This window comes from Sapajus apella, unplaced genomic scaffold (assembly GCF_009761245.1).
Source record: "Sapajus apella isolate SASKATOON/1434 unplaced genomic scaffold, GSC_monkey_1.0 scaffold175, whole genome shotgun sequence".
Taxonomy (NCBI): domain Eukaryota; kingdom Metazoa; phylum Chordata; class Mammalia; order Primates; family Cebidae; genus Sapajus; species Sapajus apella.
The window spans coordinates 1603227-1620595 of record NW_022437115.1 but is presented as its reverse complement, the minus strand read 5'-3'; the positions used below and the strand labels follow the sequence as shown (position 1 = coordinate 1620595).

At 48.0% G+C, this 17369-nt stretch overlaps 1 protein-coding gene across 6 annotated transcripts in view; it reads right to left on the bottom strand.

The window, feature by feature from the left end:
* FLYWCH2 (FLYWCH family member 2) overlaps positions 1–5793 on the bottom strand; it is a 28447-nt gene extending 22654 nt beyond the window's left edge. For 3 of the 6 annotated variants that reach the window (XM_032268004.1, XM_032268001.1, XM_032268003.1), the window contains exon 1: positions 5600–5793. The gene's annotated coding sequence lies outside the window, so the exon portion shown is untranslated. Of the gene's footprint in view, positions 1–5238; positions 5264–5599 lie in introns of those variants that run through there. The other 3 variants (XM_032268002.1, XM_032268005.1, XM_032268006.1) reach the window with 2 other exon arrangements.
* Positions 5794–17369: the final 11576 nt, after the last annotated feature.

Genomic DNA, 17369 nt, shown 5'->3' with positions numbered 1-17369 from the left:
AAATCAGCTGGGCATGGTGGCGCATGCCTGTAATCCCAGCTACTCAGGAGGCTGAGGCAGGAGAATTGCCTGAACCCAGGAGGCGGAGGTTGCGGTGAGCCGAGATCGTGCCATTGCACTCCAGCCTGGGTAACAAGAGCGAAACTCCGTCCCAAAAAAAAAAAAAATAAAAATAAAAAATAAAAAATAAAATAAAATAAAATAAAATTAGCCAGGCATGGTGGTGCATGCCTATAATCCCAGCTACTCAGGAGGCTGAGGCAGGAGAATTGCTTGAACCCTGGAGGCAGAGGTTGTAGTAAGCTGAGATGGAGCCATTGCACTCCAGCCTGGGCAAGAAGAGTGAAACTCCCTGGGCCGGGTATGGTGGGTCACGCCTGTAATCCCAGCACTTTGAAAAGCTGAGGTGGGCGTATCACCTAACGTTGGGAGTTCAAGACCAGCCTGACCAACATGGAGAAACCCTGTCTCTACTAAAAATACAAAATTAAAAAAAAATACAAAATTAGCCGGGCATGGTGATGCATGCCTCTAATCCCAGATACTCAGGAGGCTAAGGCAGGAGAATCACTTGAACCTGGGATGTGGAGGTTGTAGTGAGCTAAGATTGTGCCATTGCACTCCAGCCTGGGCAAGAAGAGTGAAACTCCCTGGGCTGGACGTGGTGGCTCAAGCCTGTAATCCCAGCACTTTGAAAGGCTGAGGTGGGCGTATCACCTGAGGTTGAGAGTTCGAGACCAGCATGACCAACACGGAGAAACCCGGTCTCTACTAATAATACAAAATTAGGGTGGGCATGGTGGCACATGCCTGTAATCCCAGCTACTTGAGAGACTGAGGCAGGAGAATCACTTGAACCTGGGAGGCAGAGGTTGCAAGTTAGCCAAGATCGTGCCATTGCACTCCATTCTGGGCAACAAGAGCGAAACTCCATCTCAAAAGAAAAAAAAAAATAAAGAAGCAGGGCGTGGGGCTCTTGCCTGTAATTCCAGCACTTAGTGGGGCTGAGGAGGGAGGATCACCTGAGGTCAGGAGTTTGAGATCAGCCTGGCCAACATGGTAAAACCCTGTCTCTACTAAAAATACAAAAATTAGCTGGGCATGGTGGCACATACCTGTAATCCCAGCTACTAGGGAAGCTGAGGCATGAGAATCACTTGAACCCAGGAGGCAGAGGTTTCAATGAGCCAAGATCGTGCCACTGTACTACACTGCACTGCACTGCACTGTAGCTTGGGCAACAAAGTGAAACTCCATCTCAAAAATAATAATAATAATAATAATAATAAAAATGGGCAAAGGCTCCAAAGAGGCCTTTCTCTAAAGAATATAAACAAAAGACTAATACATGAGAAGATGCTGAACAACATTAGTCATCAGGGAAATGCAAATCAAAACCACAATGAGATACCACTTCACACTACTAGGATGGACATGATAAACAAAAAAACAGACAACAGCAAGTGTTGGTAAGGATGAGGAGAAACTGGAAACCTCATACACTGCTGAGGGGAATGTAAAATGCTACAGCCATTTTTGGAAACCAGCCTGGCAGTTCTCAAAAGGTTAAATGCAGAGTTACCCTATGATCCAGCAATTCTACTACTAGGTATATACCCACAGAAAATGAAAACTACCATATCCACACAAAAATGTACATGAATGTTCATAGCTGCATCATTAATGAAAGCCAAAAGTGGAAACAGCCAAAATGTCCATCAATGGATGAAGGGATAAATACAATGTCGTGCATGTATAAAATGGATTATTTAGCAGTAAAAAGAAAACATGCTACAACATGAATGAACCTCGACAAAATAATACTGTTAAGACACTAGACCCTTGGCCGGGCGCGGTGGCTCAAGCCTGTAATCCCAGCACTTTGGGAGGCCGAGGCGGGTGGATCACGAGGTCAAGAGATCGAGACCATCCTGGTCAACATGGTAAAACCCCGTCTCTACAAAAAATACAAAAAATTAGCTGGGCATGGTGGCACGTGCCTGTAATCCCAGCTACTCAGGAGGCTGGGGGAGGAGAATTGCCTGAACCCAGGAGGCGGAGGTTGCGGTGAGCCGAGATCGCGCCATTGCACTCCAGCCTGGGTAACAAGAGCGAAACTCCGTCTCAAAAAAAAAAAATAAAAAAAAAAAGACACCAGACCCAAAAGACCAAGTATTATATGATTCCATTTACATGAAATTACTTAGTCTATAGAATCTACAGAGTAGGAAAATCTATGGAGACAGAACGTAGAATTGTGGTTGTCTCTGAGTTGGTGTGGGGAAGGGGAGAACGAGGAGTGACTGCTAGTGGCTATGAGCTTTCTGGGGTGATGAAAATGTTCTAAAATGATTTTTTGTGAGGATTGCACAACTTTATGGTCACTCTAAATCCAATGAATTGTAGACCTTAAATGGATAAATTGCATGGTATGTGAATTATCTCAATAAAGTTGTCAAATATGCAGAAAAAGGTAAACTGAGTCTATGAACAGTGGTTCTCCAACTTCACTATCCCTAAGAATCACCTGGAGTTCTTTTAAAAATGCACGGTCCTGGGCCATTCCACCCCAGACTTCTGACTCAGAGGATCTAGAGAGAGACCCAAGAGTCTACACTTCTAACCAGTAGCCCCAATTGATTCTGATGCTCTGGGAACACTGATGGATGCTATATGCTCTATCCAGGGAGTCTGTGATTTCTAGTTTACAGAGTGAATTCTTCATCAGCCACTCCAGGAACAGGGATGGACGTGTCTTAGGTAGTTCCAGGCTGGATCAGTCTCTCTTCTGGATTCTTCCCTAAACTTTTAGCAATTTACGTTCCAAGAGTAAAGGTTTTAGAGGCTTTTGTTGTTGTTTTTGAGACAGAGTTTCCCACTTATTGCCCAGTCTACAGTGCAATGGTGTGATCTCGGCTCACCGCAACCTCCACCTCCTGAGTTCAAGTGATTCTCTTGCCTCAGCCTCCCAAGTAGCTGGGGTTACAGGCATGTACCACCACACCTGGCTAATTTTGGATTTTTTGTACAGACAGGGTTTCTCCATGTTGGTGAGGTGGGTCTCAAACTCCTGACCTCAGATGATACACCCACCTCAGCCTCCCAAAGTGCTGGGATTACAGGCATGAGCCACCTCACCCAGCCTAGAGGCAGTTATTCTTCCACTCAATCAATGTTCACTGGATAAACCGACTTTTAAAAAGTGAAGTAGAGGCTGGGCACAAAGTGGCACAAGCCTGTAATCCCAGCACTTTGGGAGGTTGAGGCAGACAGATCGCCTGAGGTCAGGAGTTCCAGACCAGCCTGGCCAATATGGTAAAACCTCATCTCTACTAAAAATACAAAAATTAGCCAGTGTAGTGGCGTGGGCCTGTAGTCCTGGCTACTCGAGAGGCTGAGTTAGGAGAACTGCTTGAACCCAGGAGATGGAAGTTGCAGTGAGCAGAGATTATACCACTGCACTGCAGTCTGGGCAACAGAGCCAGACTCCATCTCAAAAAATAAAAAATGAAGTAGAAATGAATGTAAAAGATTAAAAGTCTTAACAGTTACCTTACTATACTCATATTATATGCTCCACCAACTCTGTAATCTGGTGGTTGGATATATTTTTTTAATTTAAAAAAAAAAAATTTTTTTTTTGAAACATGGTCTCACTTTGTCACCCAGGCCGGAGTGCATGATCTCGACTCACTGCAGCCTCAACCTCCTGAGTTCAAGAGATCTTCCTGCCTCAGATCCCCCAAGTAGCCTAGACTACAGGCGCTGGCCAGCATGCCTGGCTAATTTTTGTATTTTTAGTAGAGATGGGGTTTCACCATGTTGGCCAGGCTAGTCTCGAAACCCTGAGCTCAGGTGATCTGCCTGCCTCGGCCTCCCAAGGTGCCGCGATTACAGGCATGAGCCACCGCACCTGGCTGGTGACTGGATATTACTTTGGGTCCCCAGTCAACATTCATCCTAACCAGCTGTCATGATGTTGGTAGCAAAGGAGACCCAGCAGCATAAATATGGCTCAGCGTAAACCCAAGACCAACGATCACGCATGTCAGGAACTGGCGGGAGTCTCCCGTACCAGCAGGTCTGTGGGAAGCAGGCTAACAGCCTCCCAAAGATGTCCAGGTCCTGATCCCTGGAACCTGTGAGTATGTTAACTTATTCGGTAAAGGGGAACTAAGGTTGCAGAAGAATTAAAGTTGTTCACCAGATTATCCTGGTGGGTCCAATGTAATCACTGGGGTCCTTAAAAGTGATTATATTTTTAAGATCACTTTTAAAAATGAAGAGGGAACACATACGAGTGAGGGAGAGATGTAAGAATGGAGGCAGGTCCAAGAGTTAAGATGCTGCGGGCTTTTCAGATGGAGGAAGGGGTCACAGGCCAAAGAATGCACGTGGCCTCTAGAAGCTGGGAAAGGCAAGTAAATTAATTCTCTCCCAGAACCCTGAGCAAGGAATGCAACTCTGACCACACTTTGATTTTAACTCAGTGAGACCCATGTCAGACTTCTGATTTCTAAATCTGGAAGATAAATTTGTGTCGTTTTAAGCCACCATATTTGTTATGACAGCGACAGGAAACTAGTACAAAAACCTAGTGATGCGGTTCTGAAAGCCAGGAACCCTGCCTGGTGCCTCACGGTGGACCCACAGAATCATCTTCATATGCATGGGAGGGAAGCATCATCAGTGTCCACCAGCACTGGCGTCCTTATCCACGAGGACAATTCCCTTGCCTTCCCCATTAGGTTTCATCTGCGTAATGGAAATAGCGGTGAATTTAGCAGGTGTTGTTAATAGCTGATAGAAAAGGGTGAAGTCACTGCCAAAGTTCCCAGGCCATATGGACAGCTGCTCCCCAATAATCACTGTTCCACGCAGTCCATGGGGGGGCTGCCATTGACCCCCCGACAGGATGAGGGGACACTTTAGTGTGCAGTACACATCCTTACAGGTAGATTTAAAAAACCGGCAGTGACCCCTGCCCCAAGAAGGCCATGAACTGCTACACTACGGTGTGAAACGCTCAGCTTCCCCACAATGGGAGCTGCAGTCATGGCAGCTCCTTCCCCTCATCACCAAGGCTCAGAATCTTTTACTCCTCCCTTACCCAATGCAATTGCCATCAAACGCGGCCTGTGCTGCACCCAAATGGCTCCAGCTCCCTCGCTCTCTCCTCTCCCATGAATACTCCCACAACCTGAGGCTCCGAGTGTCTCCCTCGCCCCAATATCTCACAGCTCCAACTCGCTGCCGTCCCTGCAGGGCGCCCCCCGAGCTGCACCCGTGGGACAGGGCCGGGGTGGGGGGGTAAGGGGCATCGGGAAGGCAGCACTGGGTGGGGCGGACGCCGCCAAGGGCCGGCGGGCGAGTGCCGGGCTCCTTGGTGGGGTGGTGTTGGGGCTTTGGCCAGGGGAAGCAGGGAGGGGCGAGGATCAGGGAGGAAATCGCGGCAGACACCACAAGAGGCGGCCTGAGCGCCAGGACGCGGACCCCTCTTCAGCACCCGCAGCCCTCGGGACCCCCGGGAGAGCCGGGCCAGGAACGTGTCCACGCCGGGGACGTGGGACCCTCCCCGCCCGCTGGGGCCCGTCCTCACCGACGGCAGCCGGCCCTCCCTCTCCAGCGACAGCGCCAAGACGGGTCCCTCAGCCTCTGTGCCGAGGGCCCCCGCCTCAGCTCGCGCCGTCACCTCAGGCCGGGGTCACGGCGTGAGCATGCGCAGCAAGGCTGCGGGGGCCGCTCTTCTGGCTGGGGCAGCTCCTCCGGGTTTTGCCCCCGCGGCGTAGAGCAGGGCGTTTGCCCAATCGGAGGGCGGAGGCGGGGCCAGGCTTCCATAAGTGGGCGGGAACACCACGGATTGGGTGTCGCCATCCGGGGACGGAGTCTCGGAGGATCTGCGGCCTGGGTTGGCTCTGGTCGAGGTTCTGCCAGCACCAGTGGGGTGGGCTTCAGTGCGACCCCGGTCTTCCTCATGGATTTGACTCCGGCTCCCTACGGGGAAACTGGAGCATTTGTTTAAAGGTTTTGTTCGCCCCCGTCGGGATACTGAGCGTGCGGAGGGAAGGTCTTTAGGCTCATGGAAGCCGCTGCCTTGTGTTGAGGTGTGCATCCGCGCCATTGGTGCAGCCCTCGCCCATTAGTCCCGCCCTCGCTCATTAGTTCAGCGCCTACTCATCATTTCTCTCTCGTTATTGGTCCAGCCTTGGCCTACAGGCCCCGCCCCTGCCTACAGGCCCCGCCCTTTGCGCCCCATCCACCTTCACCCGGCCCATGGTGCTCCGGGGACGCTCATCCTCCAACCACCCAGTGCTGTGGGACCGGGCTGGCTCCGCGAACAGAGAGCTTCGGGGCGCTGCTTTATTGGGACACTTGATGCAGCTGCCAGAGCTGCCCCAGCACGGCACCCTGGGCTCACCACGGCTCTCCCAGCCCCGCGGTGTCACCTCCCCTCTGCCAGCCCCTTGGCCCCCCAAGCGCTGCTCCGTGCCCGCCCCCCCCAAAACAGCCACTGGAGGTGCCCCCGCCCGAGGGCTCCAGGATCCAGGTGGAGGTACTCTGGGGCCTCCGCACCCTCCGCCTGCTCTCATCCGAGTGCCAGCTGCGCTGCACGCGCTCCCTCGACCCTGCCCCCCAACCAAGTATGTACTGTAGCTGGTCTCGAGTGCAGATTTAAGTTTGCTTGCCTTCGGGAGGCCAAGTCTGCCCCCACAGGTAAATACTTAGAAAAGGAAGAAATATTTTAATAGCCTTTTCAGATAATTGTGGCTATGCTTCTTTGATACTACATCAAAACTCAAGTGATGGGGGGGTTTTCTGATTGCCTTTTTTTTTTTTTTGAGACGGGTTTTTTTCCTCGAACTCCTGCCCTCGTGATCCGCCCTCCTCGGCCTCCCAAAGTGCTGGGATGTGAGCCACCGCGCCTGGCCAAGTGGTTTTTTTTTTTTTTTTTGGAAACAGAGTCTCGCTCTGTCTCCCAGGCTGGAGTTCAGTGGCGTGATCTCAGCTCACTGCAACCTCTGACTCCCTGGTTGAAGCAATTCTCCTGCCTCAGCCTCCTAAATAGCTGGGATTACAGGCATGTGCCACCACGCCCAGCCAATTTTTGTATTTTTAGCAGAGATGGGGTTTCACCATGTTGGCCAGGATGATCTTGATCTCCTGACCTGGCGATCTGCCTGCCTCAGCCTCCCAAAGTATTAGGATTACAGGCGTGAGCCACCACCCCTGGCCCCAAGTGGTAGTTCTTAAAGGTTAGTTGCAGTGTGGAATCTGAAATAGCATCAGTACAATTTTTGCATTCGATTACGTTAAAATCCATTGGTCAGCAGGGCTAGGTGACTCATGCCTGTAATCCCAGTACTTTGGGAGGCTGAGGAGGGTGGATTGCTTGAATCCAGAAGTTCAAGACCAGCCTGGACAACATGGCAAAAACCTATCTCTACAAAAAATTTAAAAATTAGCTAGGTGCACGGGTGCATGCCTGTAGTCCCAGCTACTCAGGAGACTGAGGTGGGAGGATCCCTTAAGTCCAAGAATTCAAGGCTGCAATGAGCCAACAAAGAGAGACCCTGTCTCAAAATAATAGTAACAATAATAATACATTGGTCTTTTGGCACTTTGGAAGGATCTTGTACCCACGTGTGGTTTCATAACACCATGGATTTATTTTTTGGAAAATATTGGTTAATTGAGCAATGCACATCTTATGAATGTTGACATATTTTATTATATAAAAATATAACATTCATTCTCATTGCCACCAACCTCACTGGAAAAGTCTTGAAGTATTGGGAAGTTGTAAAATGAATGGTGTCAAATGCAAATTTTCAAAAAGTTGTTTTTTCTTTTTAAGACAGTCTCATTCTGTCGCCCAGCCTGGAGTGCAATGGTGTGATTTCTGCTCACTGCAACCTCTGCCTCCTGGATTCAAGCAATTCTCCTGCCTCAGCCTCCTGAATAGCGGGGATTATAGGTGCCCACTACCATGCCTGGCTAATTTGTTGTGTTTTTAGTAGAGACGGGGTTTCGCCATGTTGGCCAGGCTGGTCTTAAACTCCTTACCTCAGGTGATCCACCCACCTCTGTCTCCCAAAGTGTTCGGATTAAGGTGTGAGCCACTGTGCGCAGCCTCAAAATTTTAATTTTTGCTTGAAAGTTAGAATTTTTTTTTTTTTTTTTTTGGAGAGGAAGTCTTGCTCTGTTGCCCAGGTTGGAGTATGGTGGCGCCATCTTGGCTCACTGCAACCTATGCTTCCTGGGTTCAAGTCCCAGCCTCTCGAGTAGCTGGGACTACAGGTGTACACCACCACACCCGACTAATTTTTGTATTTTTAGTAGAGATGGGGTTTCACCATATTGGTCAGGCTGGTCTTGAACTCTTGACCTCAGGTGATCCATCCACCTCAGCCTCCCAAAGTACTTGGATTACAGCTGCAAGCCACTGCTCCCAGCTGAAAGTTAGAATTTTATCCTTGGCAACAAATACTATCAATTGTTTTCCTTCAAGTGACAGACTCACTTCTCATTTTTCTTTTTTTTTTGAGACAGGGTTTCACTCCATCACCCAGGCTGGAGTGCAGTGGTGTGATCTCAGCTCACTGCAACCTCCACCTCCTGGGTTTAAGTGATTCTTGTGCCTTGGCCTCCTGTGGAGCTAAAATTATAAGCACATGCCACCACACCTGCATAATTTTTTAAATTTTAGTAGAGATGAGGTTTCAACATTTTGGCCAAACTCCTGGCCTCAAGTGATCCACTCACCTCAGCCTCTCAAAGTGTTGAGATTACAGTCATGAGCCACTGCACCTGGCCCTCACTTTTCTCATTTTTGAGAAAATGGCTGCCAAATACCCACATATGAATAACCACAGCTTGTCAGTGGTTCTATCAAAAACAGTGTTGTTCCACAAAAAAAGTAGCTAGTTCATAGCACAATTCAAATAGTCGCACATATCATTTTTCTAGAGACAATTGCATGCCCAGAGGTCCTGTGTATTTCCTCTTTCCCATTTCAACGAAATACTAAAAAGATGTGGACTCAAGGGCTAAGAATTGATAAAATGAACAATTCTATGTGGCTTCATCAAGGATTTTTTTTTTTTTTTTTTTTGGGGGACGGAGTTTCGCTCTTGTTACCCAGGCTGGAGTGCAATGGCGCGATCTCGGCTCACCGCAACCTCCGCCTCCTGGGTTCAGACAATTCTCCTTCCCCAGCCTCCTGAGTCGCTGGGATTACAGGCACACGCGACCATGCCCAGCTAATTTTTTGTATTTTTAGTAGAGACGGGGTTTCACCATGTTGACCAGCATGGTCTCGATCTCTTGACCTCGTGATCCACCCGCCTCGGCCTCCCACAGTGCTGGGATTACAGGCTTAAGCCACCGCGCCCGGCCTCTTTTTTTTTTTGTTTTGCTCTTGTCACCCAAGCTGGAGTGCAATGGCGAAATCTTGGCTTGCTGCAACCTCTACCTCCCAGGTTCAAGCGATTCTCTTGCCTCAGCCTCAAGTAGCTGGGACTACAGGCACCCACCACCATGCCTGGCTTTTTTTTTTTTTTTTAGACAGAATCTTGCCCTGTCAGCCAGGCTAGAGTGAAATTATGGGATCTTGGCTCACTGCAACCTCTGCCTCCTGGGTTCAAGCAATTTTCTTTCCTCAGCCTCCCAAGTATCTGAGATTACAGGCACCTGCCACCATGCCCGGCTAATTTTTGTATTTTTATCAAAGACAGGGTTTCACCATGTTGGCCAGACTGGTCTCTACTGAGACCAGCTCTGCCGCAGAGACCCCCGCCCAGGCGGTGCTGAAGGCATTCAGAAGCAAACACCCAAATAGAACAGCAAAGTGGGTCTATCTGAGGGGGGCACTAACAGCCTTCCAAGCTGAGAGCCTCAAGCACTGACAGCATTCTGGTCTGAGGGCCTCGAGCAGACTCTGACCCACGTATTTATTCTCTGAACAGGTGACGATTATTAACAAACAGCTGTTTGGTATTTTCTCATAACACAGAAATATACCAAGTAGGCAGCTGGTGCCCGCTTACCACTGATCACAGACAAAAGTATTCTCCACTAGGGAGCCATGAGGGCAGGGTCAGATGTTCTGAGCTTAAAGAATTGTTTTAACCGGTATATGATATTTATATATTGTCCTGCCACTTTAGAATGGCCCAAGTAGTTTCCTACTTGCAGGAGACCGGCTAGGTTTTCCTTGCCATCATTATTCATAGCAAACAATAGATTCTATCATATACTCAGCATTTCTCAGCAGGTCTCAAACTGACATCAAGTGATCCACCCACCTCAGCCTCCCAAAGCACTGGGATTACAGGTGTAAGTCACTGAGTTTGGCCTAATTTTTGTATTTTTAGTAGACATGGGTTTTTGCCATGTTGGCCAGGGTGGTCTTGAACTGCTGACCTCAAGTGATCCACCAGCCTCCGCCTCCTAAAATGCAGGGATTACAGGAATGAGCCCCTGTGCCTGGCCTATCAAGGACTTTCTTAAGTGAATGTTGCTTTTCCCCCTGCTTGCATGTGGGAGTGAAGAACATAGTGTAACTTGAAGTCTTTGCCTTGAGGTCTACTAATAGCCACCATGGCTTTTGCACCATCAGTGCAAATGTCAGCAGAGCAAACAAGGTAAATACCATCTCAGTAGCACTCAGACTAACCTCAGGCCTCTTGCAAGACACTGGGGAACTGCTGCCCTATGCATTTTTCTATTGGTGGTTCATCTTTTTCTTACTAATTTGAAAAGGTTTTCTTTTTTTTTTTTTACTTTAGATCAACCCTAACATTTCACATATGATCAAAATATTTTCATCTGTGGGAAGGGGCTTGAGGTAATAGGTGTATGTTTTTATAGGTGTGTCTTAGTCTGTTCCTGTTGCTATAACAGAATGTTACAGACTGGGTAATTTGTAAACAATAGAATTTTTTGTTTTTTGTTTTTTATTTTTTTGATAAGAGAGTCTTCCTCTGTTGCCCAGGCTGGAGTACAATGGCACAATCTCAGCTCACTGCAATCTCTGCCTCTGGGGTTTAAGCAATTTTCCTGTTTCAGCTTCCCAAGTAGCTGGGATTATAGGCACCCACCATCACTCACTGGCTTATTTTTGTAGTTTTAGTAGAGATGAAGTTCCACCATGTTGGTCAGGCTGTCTGGAACTCCTGATCTCAGGTAATCCACCTGCCTCGGCCCCCCAAAGTGCTGGGATTACAAGCCTGAACCTCTGCACCCAGCCAACAACAGAAATTTCTTTCTCACAGTTCTGGAGGCTGGAAAGTCCAAGTTCAAGGATCCAGCAGGGTTGGTGTCGCGTGAGGGCTGCTCTCAGCTTCCAAGGTGGCACCTTGTTGCTGCATCCTCTGGAAGAAACCAACGCTGTGTCCTCACTGGCAAAAGGGATGGAAGAAGCAGAGTCACTCCCTCCAGCCCCTTTTATGAGGTTGCAAATCCCCTCCAGGAGGGCTCTGAGTTAATCACCTCTTCAGAGTCCCATCTCAACAGTATCACTTTGGTGATTAAGTTTCAGCACATGGGCTGGGTGCAGTGCCTCATGCCTGTAATCTCAGCACTTTGGGAGGCTGAGGCAGGTGGATTACCTGAGCTCAGAAGTTCAAGACCAGCCTGGGCAGCTTGGCAAAACCCATCTCTACTAAAAATACAAAAATTGGCAGGGTATGGTGGCATGTGCCTGAAGTCCCAGCTACTTGAGAGGCTAGGGTAGGAAGATTGCTTGAGCCTGGGTGGGGGGGTGGAGGTTGCAGTGAGCTCAGATCGCACCACTGCAGTCTGACCTGGGTGACAGAGTGAGACCCTGTCTCAAAAAACAGTTTCAACACATGAATTTTGAGGGACATAGATCATCATAAGCGTGTTTGTTTATACAGTTGATAATGGTCTTTTTGCGTTAAAAAATTTTTTCAGCAAGTTCCCCCAACTCTGATGTGGGTAAATACTTGATATTCCCCTTTACATTTTCTTAGCGGTTTGATAATTTTACCTTTTCTATTTGATTCTTGAATCCTTTGAAACTCATTTCTTCAATAAATATGTGCCTGGTGGCTGCTATTTATATTTAACCAGCTCTCCCGCCCTCAGGAAGCTTACATTTTAGTGAAAGTTGGGGAGACACAATGAACGCTGATACAATAAGCAATTTATTTATTTAGTTTGCTTAAAAGTTAAGTGGTATCTGAGCAAAGGTTAAGGGTGATAGAAATGTTTCATGTCTCTACTGGGGTGGGGGTTGCATTTGGGAAAACATCTAAGGACACCGCACAATGGCAGGTTTGATTCTATGTCAATTATATTTCAAGAAACTTGATTTTGTAAAAAGTGAGGGTTATGGGGAAAAAAGGGAAACAGAAAAAGGGGGCGCAATGGAGGCCTACAATTAATGCTGCAATTTATGTTGGAATTAGGGGTGGAGTGGGGAATTTAGTCTCAATCTCCCTGTGGCTGCCATCTGCAAGGTCAACACCGAGAAGCCCTCCCTGCCCAGTCGCCCACCTCCCACCCCTGCAGAAGGCACTTTAGAGCCGGCATCTGGGCCTTAAGGAACCCAGGTGGGCATCAGGCGGGTGGGCAGTGCGGTACTGAAGCTGCGGGTCGCAACCGCACTCCTGGTGGCCCGCGCAGCCTGGGTTTTGGGGAGGCGGTCGGGCGGCTGCTGAGTCCGCGCGCACCCTCTTCCGGCCTCCAGGAGCATCCGCCAGAATGTCCCCAGGTTTCAGCCCTGACTTGGATGAGGCCCTGCCCAGTGCTGGGTGCTGCCCAAGGAAAAGTGCACACATTGCCTGCACAAGGTGCTGCCCAAGGAAAAGTGCACAGATTGCCTGCACGAGAGAGAGCAGCATTTAGTTCGTCTGTACACCCCTCCCCCTTTTTTTTTCTTCCCAGATGGAGTCTTCCGCTCTGTCGCCTAGGCTGGAGTGCAATGGCAAGATCTCGGTTTACTGTAACCTTCACCTCCTGGGTTCAAGCAATTCTCCTGCCTCAGCTTCTCGAGTTCCTGGGATTACTGGTGTGCAACACCATGCCCCGCTAATTTTTTGTATTTTTAGCAGAGACGGGGTTTCAGCATGTTGGCCAGGCTGTTTTTGAACTCCTGACCTCACGTGGTCCACCCGCTTCAGCCTCCCAAAGTGCTGGAATGACAGATGTGAGCCACTGCGCCAGGCCCCTTCCACATTTCTTAATCCAAAGACCTCAGCTTTGCAGGGATGCAGGCTGCTGGAGGCCCCCACGCGGTGGGTGGGTTCCTGTTCATCTCTTCAACTTGGTGGTTTCATGGCAATTTGACCGCTTTGGACTGCCCACAAGTGATAGGGATTTGGCCACACGGATATTTGAATTATTTATAATAGTGAAACAAATATGAAGTGAAGCAAATGCCCATCAAATGATGAACAATTAAATGAAATGTGGTCTATCCCTTTAATGGAGATACAATGTATACTACAACATGCATGAACCTGGAAACATGAGGCCTAGTGAGAGAAGCCACACACAAGAGGCTGCATGACTCCATTTATGTGAAACGTCTGGAACAGGCAAATTCAGAGGCAGAAAGTGGACCAGTGGTTGCCAGGGGCTGGAGGGAGTGACTGCTGCTGGGTACCAGTTTTCTTTTCAGAGGTGATGAAAAAAATGTTGAAAATAATGATTATCAATGCACAACCTTGTGAATAGACCAAAAGTCATGGAATTGTACACTTTAAAACGGTCAATTTTCTGGCCAGGCTTGGTGGCTCGTGCCTATAATCCCAACACTTTGAAAGGCTTGAGACAGGAGGATCACTTGAGATCAGGAGTTCTAGACTATCCTAGGCAATATAGTGATACCTCATCTCTACTGAAAATAGTAGGTGTGGTGGTATTCGCTTGTGGTCCCAGGTACTCAGGAGGCCAAGGTGGGAGGATTGCTTGAGCCTGAGAGGTTGAGGCTGCAGTGAGCTGAGATTGCACCACTGCACTCCAGCCTGGGTGACAGAATGAGACCTTGTCTCAAAATAAAATAAAATGGGCTGAGTGTGGTGGCTCATGCCTGTAATCCCAGCACCTTGAGAGGCTGAGGCAGGTGGATCAGAAGGTTAGAAGATCAAGACCATCCTCACCAACATGGTGAAACCCCGTCTCTAATATCAAAATAAATAAATAAATTAAAATGGTCAGTTTTATGGCATGTGAATGAAATCTCAATTTAAAAAGAAATGGTCACCGGGCGCGGTGGCTTAAGCCTGTAATCCCAGCACTTTGGGAGGCCGAGGCGGGTAGATCACAAGGTCAAGAGAGCGAGACCATCCTGGTCAACATGGTGAAACCCCGTCTCTACCAAAAATACAAAACATTAGCTGGGCATGGTGGCGCATGCCTGTAATCCCAGCTACTCAGGAGGTTGAGGCAGGAGAATTGCCTGAACCCAGGAGGCGGAGGTTGCGGTGAGCCGAGATCGTGTCATTGCACTCCAGCCTGGGTAACAAGAGTGAAACTCCGTCTCAAAAAAAAAAAAAAAAAAGAAAGAAATGGTCAAGAAAGTGGCAGATGTATTAAAATCGCCCCTCAAAAATGGTTTGAACGTCAGTAATTTCACTTTTTCCATATAATTAATCTTAAATACCAGAAAGTAAAACTAAAATGTCTTTTTTTTTTCTTTTGAGATGGAGTGTCGCTCTGTTGCCTAGGCTGGAGTGCAGTGGTGTGATCTTGGCTCACTGCAACCTCCACCTCCCAGAAATCGTGATTCTCCTGCCTCAGCCTCCTGAGTAGGTGGGATTACAGGCATGCACCACCACACCCAGCTAATTTTTGTATTTTTAGTAGAGACAGGGTTTCACCATGTTGGCCAGGATGGTCTCAAACTCCTGACCTCAAGTGATCCACCTGCCTCAGTCTCCCAAAGTGCTGGCATTACAAACCTGAGTCACCACGCCCATCCCTAAAATATCTTTTGCTTCTTGACTCTAGACGTGTATTTTCTGCATATTTTCATAACCTTCTTACACTAAAATCACTACTTGTTTAAACTGCTTGTCACTTGTTAAGCTAATTGTTAAACTGTTGAAAACATTCACTGATATATTTTATATCAATACTTACCTCATTCTGTGGCTCCATTGTTGTGTATTTTTCAATCAGATGTTTTAAGTGTTGAAAAGTTCTGGCCTTTATGGGTGAGGAGGGAATATTTATTTCAGTGAATGTCAGCTCAGAATCAAATTACCAATGCACAAAGCCCAGGCACACACATCCACACTCATTTCTAAAGTATTTGTTTTCAATCCTGGGATAAATATAGCTTGAACTTAACTTTTCCTTTTCCTTTTCCTTGCCCTGCAGGCTCCAGTCCCGAAGGGTCTAGTTAGTGCTCTTTTGTGTGAGGAGATGACATATGGCAGGAAAGAAAGACACAAGGACACAGAGGTAAGAGAAGAATTCAGCTGGGCCCAGGGAACCACTACTACCAAGGCGCAGAGTCCAGCAGTGGCACCGAATGCCTGGACGCGCTGATTATTTATTGTATACATGGCAGGTGGGCAGGGCCAGGAGAGTGACTCATCTGACATGATTGGAAGGGTCAAGCAAATCACATACAATACCAGGGGCCACGTGGGTACAGTTCAGGGGGCCAGGTGGGTACAGTACACAGAGCTCCTCCCTATCAGGTAGCCGCTGCAAGGAGGGGAGACACATAGGTCAGTATTTTTCTATGCACTTATCAGAAAGATCAAAGGCTTTTAGGATTCCTCTATTATTACTTCTCATGACTTCTAGGAACTTAAAAAAAGCACTGGGTGGAAAAGTGGAACATGAAAGTGGACAAAAGAGGTTGACAATTGGAGCACAGCACCACAAAGAGGCATTTAAGCCCCTGGATGTCTGCGAGTTGGCCTGGTTAATGTCAGGCCTTCCTCAAGAATCCAGAGCAGAGTGTTCTCTGAACTCCCCCAGTGAAAGGGAAACTCCCCTTCACGGCCTGCTAAGTAAATGGTGCCTTCCCAGGTGCTCACCCTCCCCTCTTAATCACATCTCACAATGTCCCTTTAGTTCTTAATTATATTACACCTGATTGTCTATACCATAAGACTAAAATGTTTCTACACTATAATACCAAAGCAAAGATTAGTAATAGAGAATAATGATTTATTAAGATTATATAATTGATCATGTGATTGTTTCTAAATAAATTTGGTGTCATTGCTATAACTAAGTAATCAGTAAATATATTAGGTATCATTGCTACATCTAAGTAAACAGTTATTTATTATACTGGGACAGATTGTGCCTTCAGTCTCTTGCCGTGGCACCTGGGCAACTTTCTTCTCACATTTCCCTTTCCTTTCCTTTCTTTCCTTCCTTCTTTTTTATTGAGATAGACTCTTGCTGTCATGCAGGCTGGAATGCAGTGGCACTATCATGGCTCACTGCAGCCTCAACCTCCCAGCCTCAAGCAGTCCCCCCACCTCAGTCTCTGGAGTGCTGGGACTACAGGCAGGCACCACCAACTGTGGCTAATTTTTAAATTTTTTGTAGAGACAGCGTCTCCCTGTTGCCCAGGCTGGTCTCGAACTCCTAAGCTCAAGCAATTCTCCCACCTTGGCCTCCCAAAGTGCAGAGATTACAGGTGTGAGCCACCATGTCTGGCCATGTTTCTTCTCCTCTTCAGGCTTTCAGATGATTGCTGCTGAAGAGTCAAGTGTTCTAGAAAGCCAGGCAGCCTTGGCTGTTGGGGCAGATGAGTTAGCAGCCATTTCTTCTTGGGGGTTATCTGGTTCCTCCTTTACCCACCAATCCAGTGAGCCCTGCCATGTGCCTGGGCCTGTCCTGGCTGCTGGGCAGACAGCAGCAGGCAAGGGAAGGGGCTTGGACATCAAGACACCATGTTTGACATCCACTATTATGATTGGATGGGAGAGAACGTGAGGGAACAAGGAGGGCGCCTTGCCTGGAAGAGACTAAATCTGCAAACAGACAGTGATCTGACCATTAGAATTTTTTTTTTTCCCAAGAGACAGTCTTCTAGCCTGGACAACATGGTGAAACTGTGTCTCCACTAAAAATACAAAAAATTGGCCAGGCATGGCGGTGCACGCCTGTAGTCTCAGCTACTCAAGAGGTTAAGGTGGGAATATGATTTGAGCCCAGGAAGTTGGGGCTGCAGCAAGCCTTAATTGTGCCACTGCACTCCAACCTGGGTGAAGGGAGTGAGACTCGATCTAAAAAAAAAAAAGAGAGGCTGGGCGCGGTGGCTCAAGCCTGTAATCCCAGCACTTTGGGAGGCCGAGGCGGGTGGATCACGAAGTCAAGAGATCGAGACCATCCTGGTCAACATGGTGAAACCCCGTCTCTACTAAAAATAC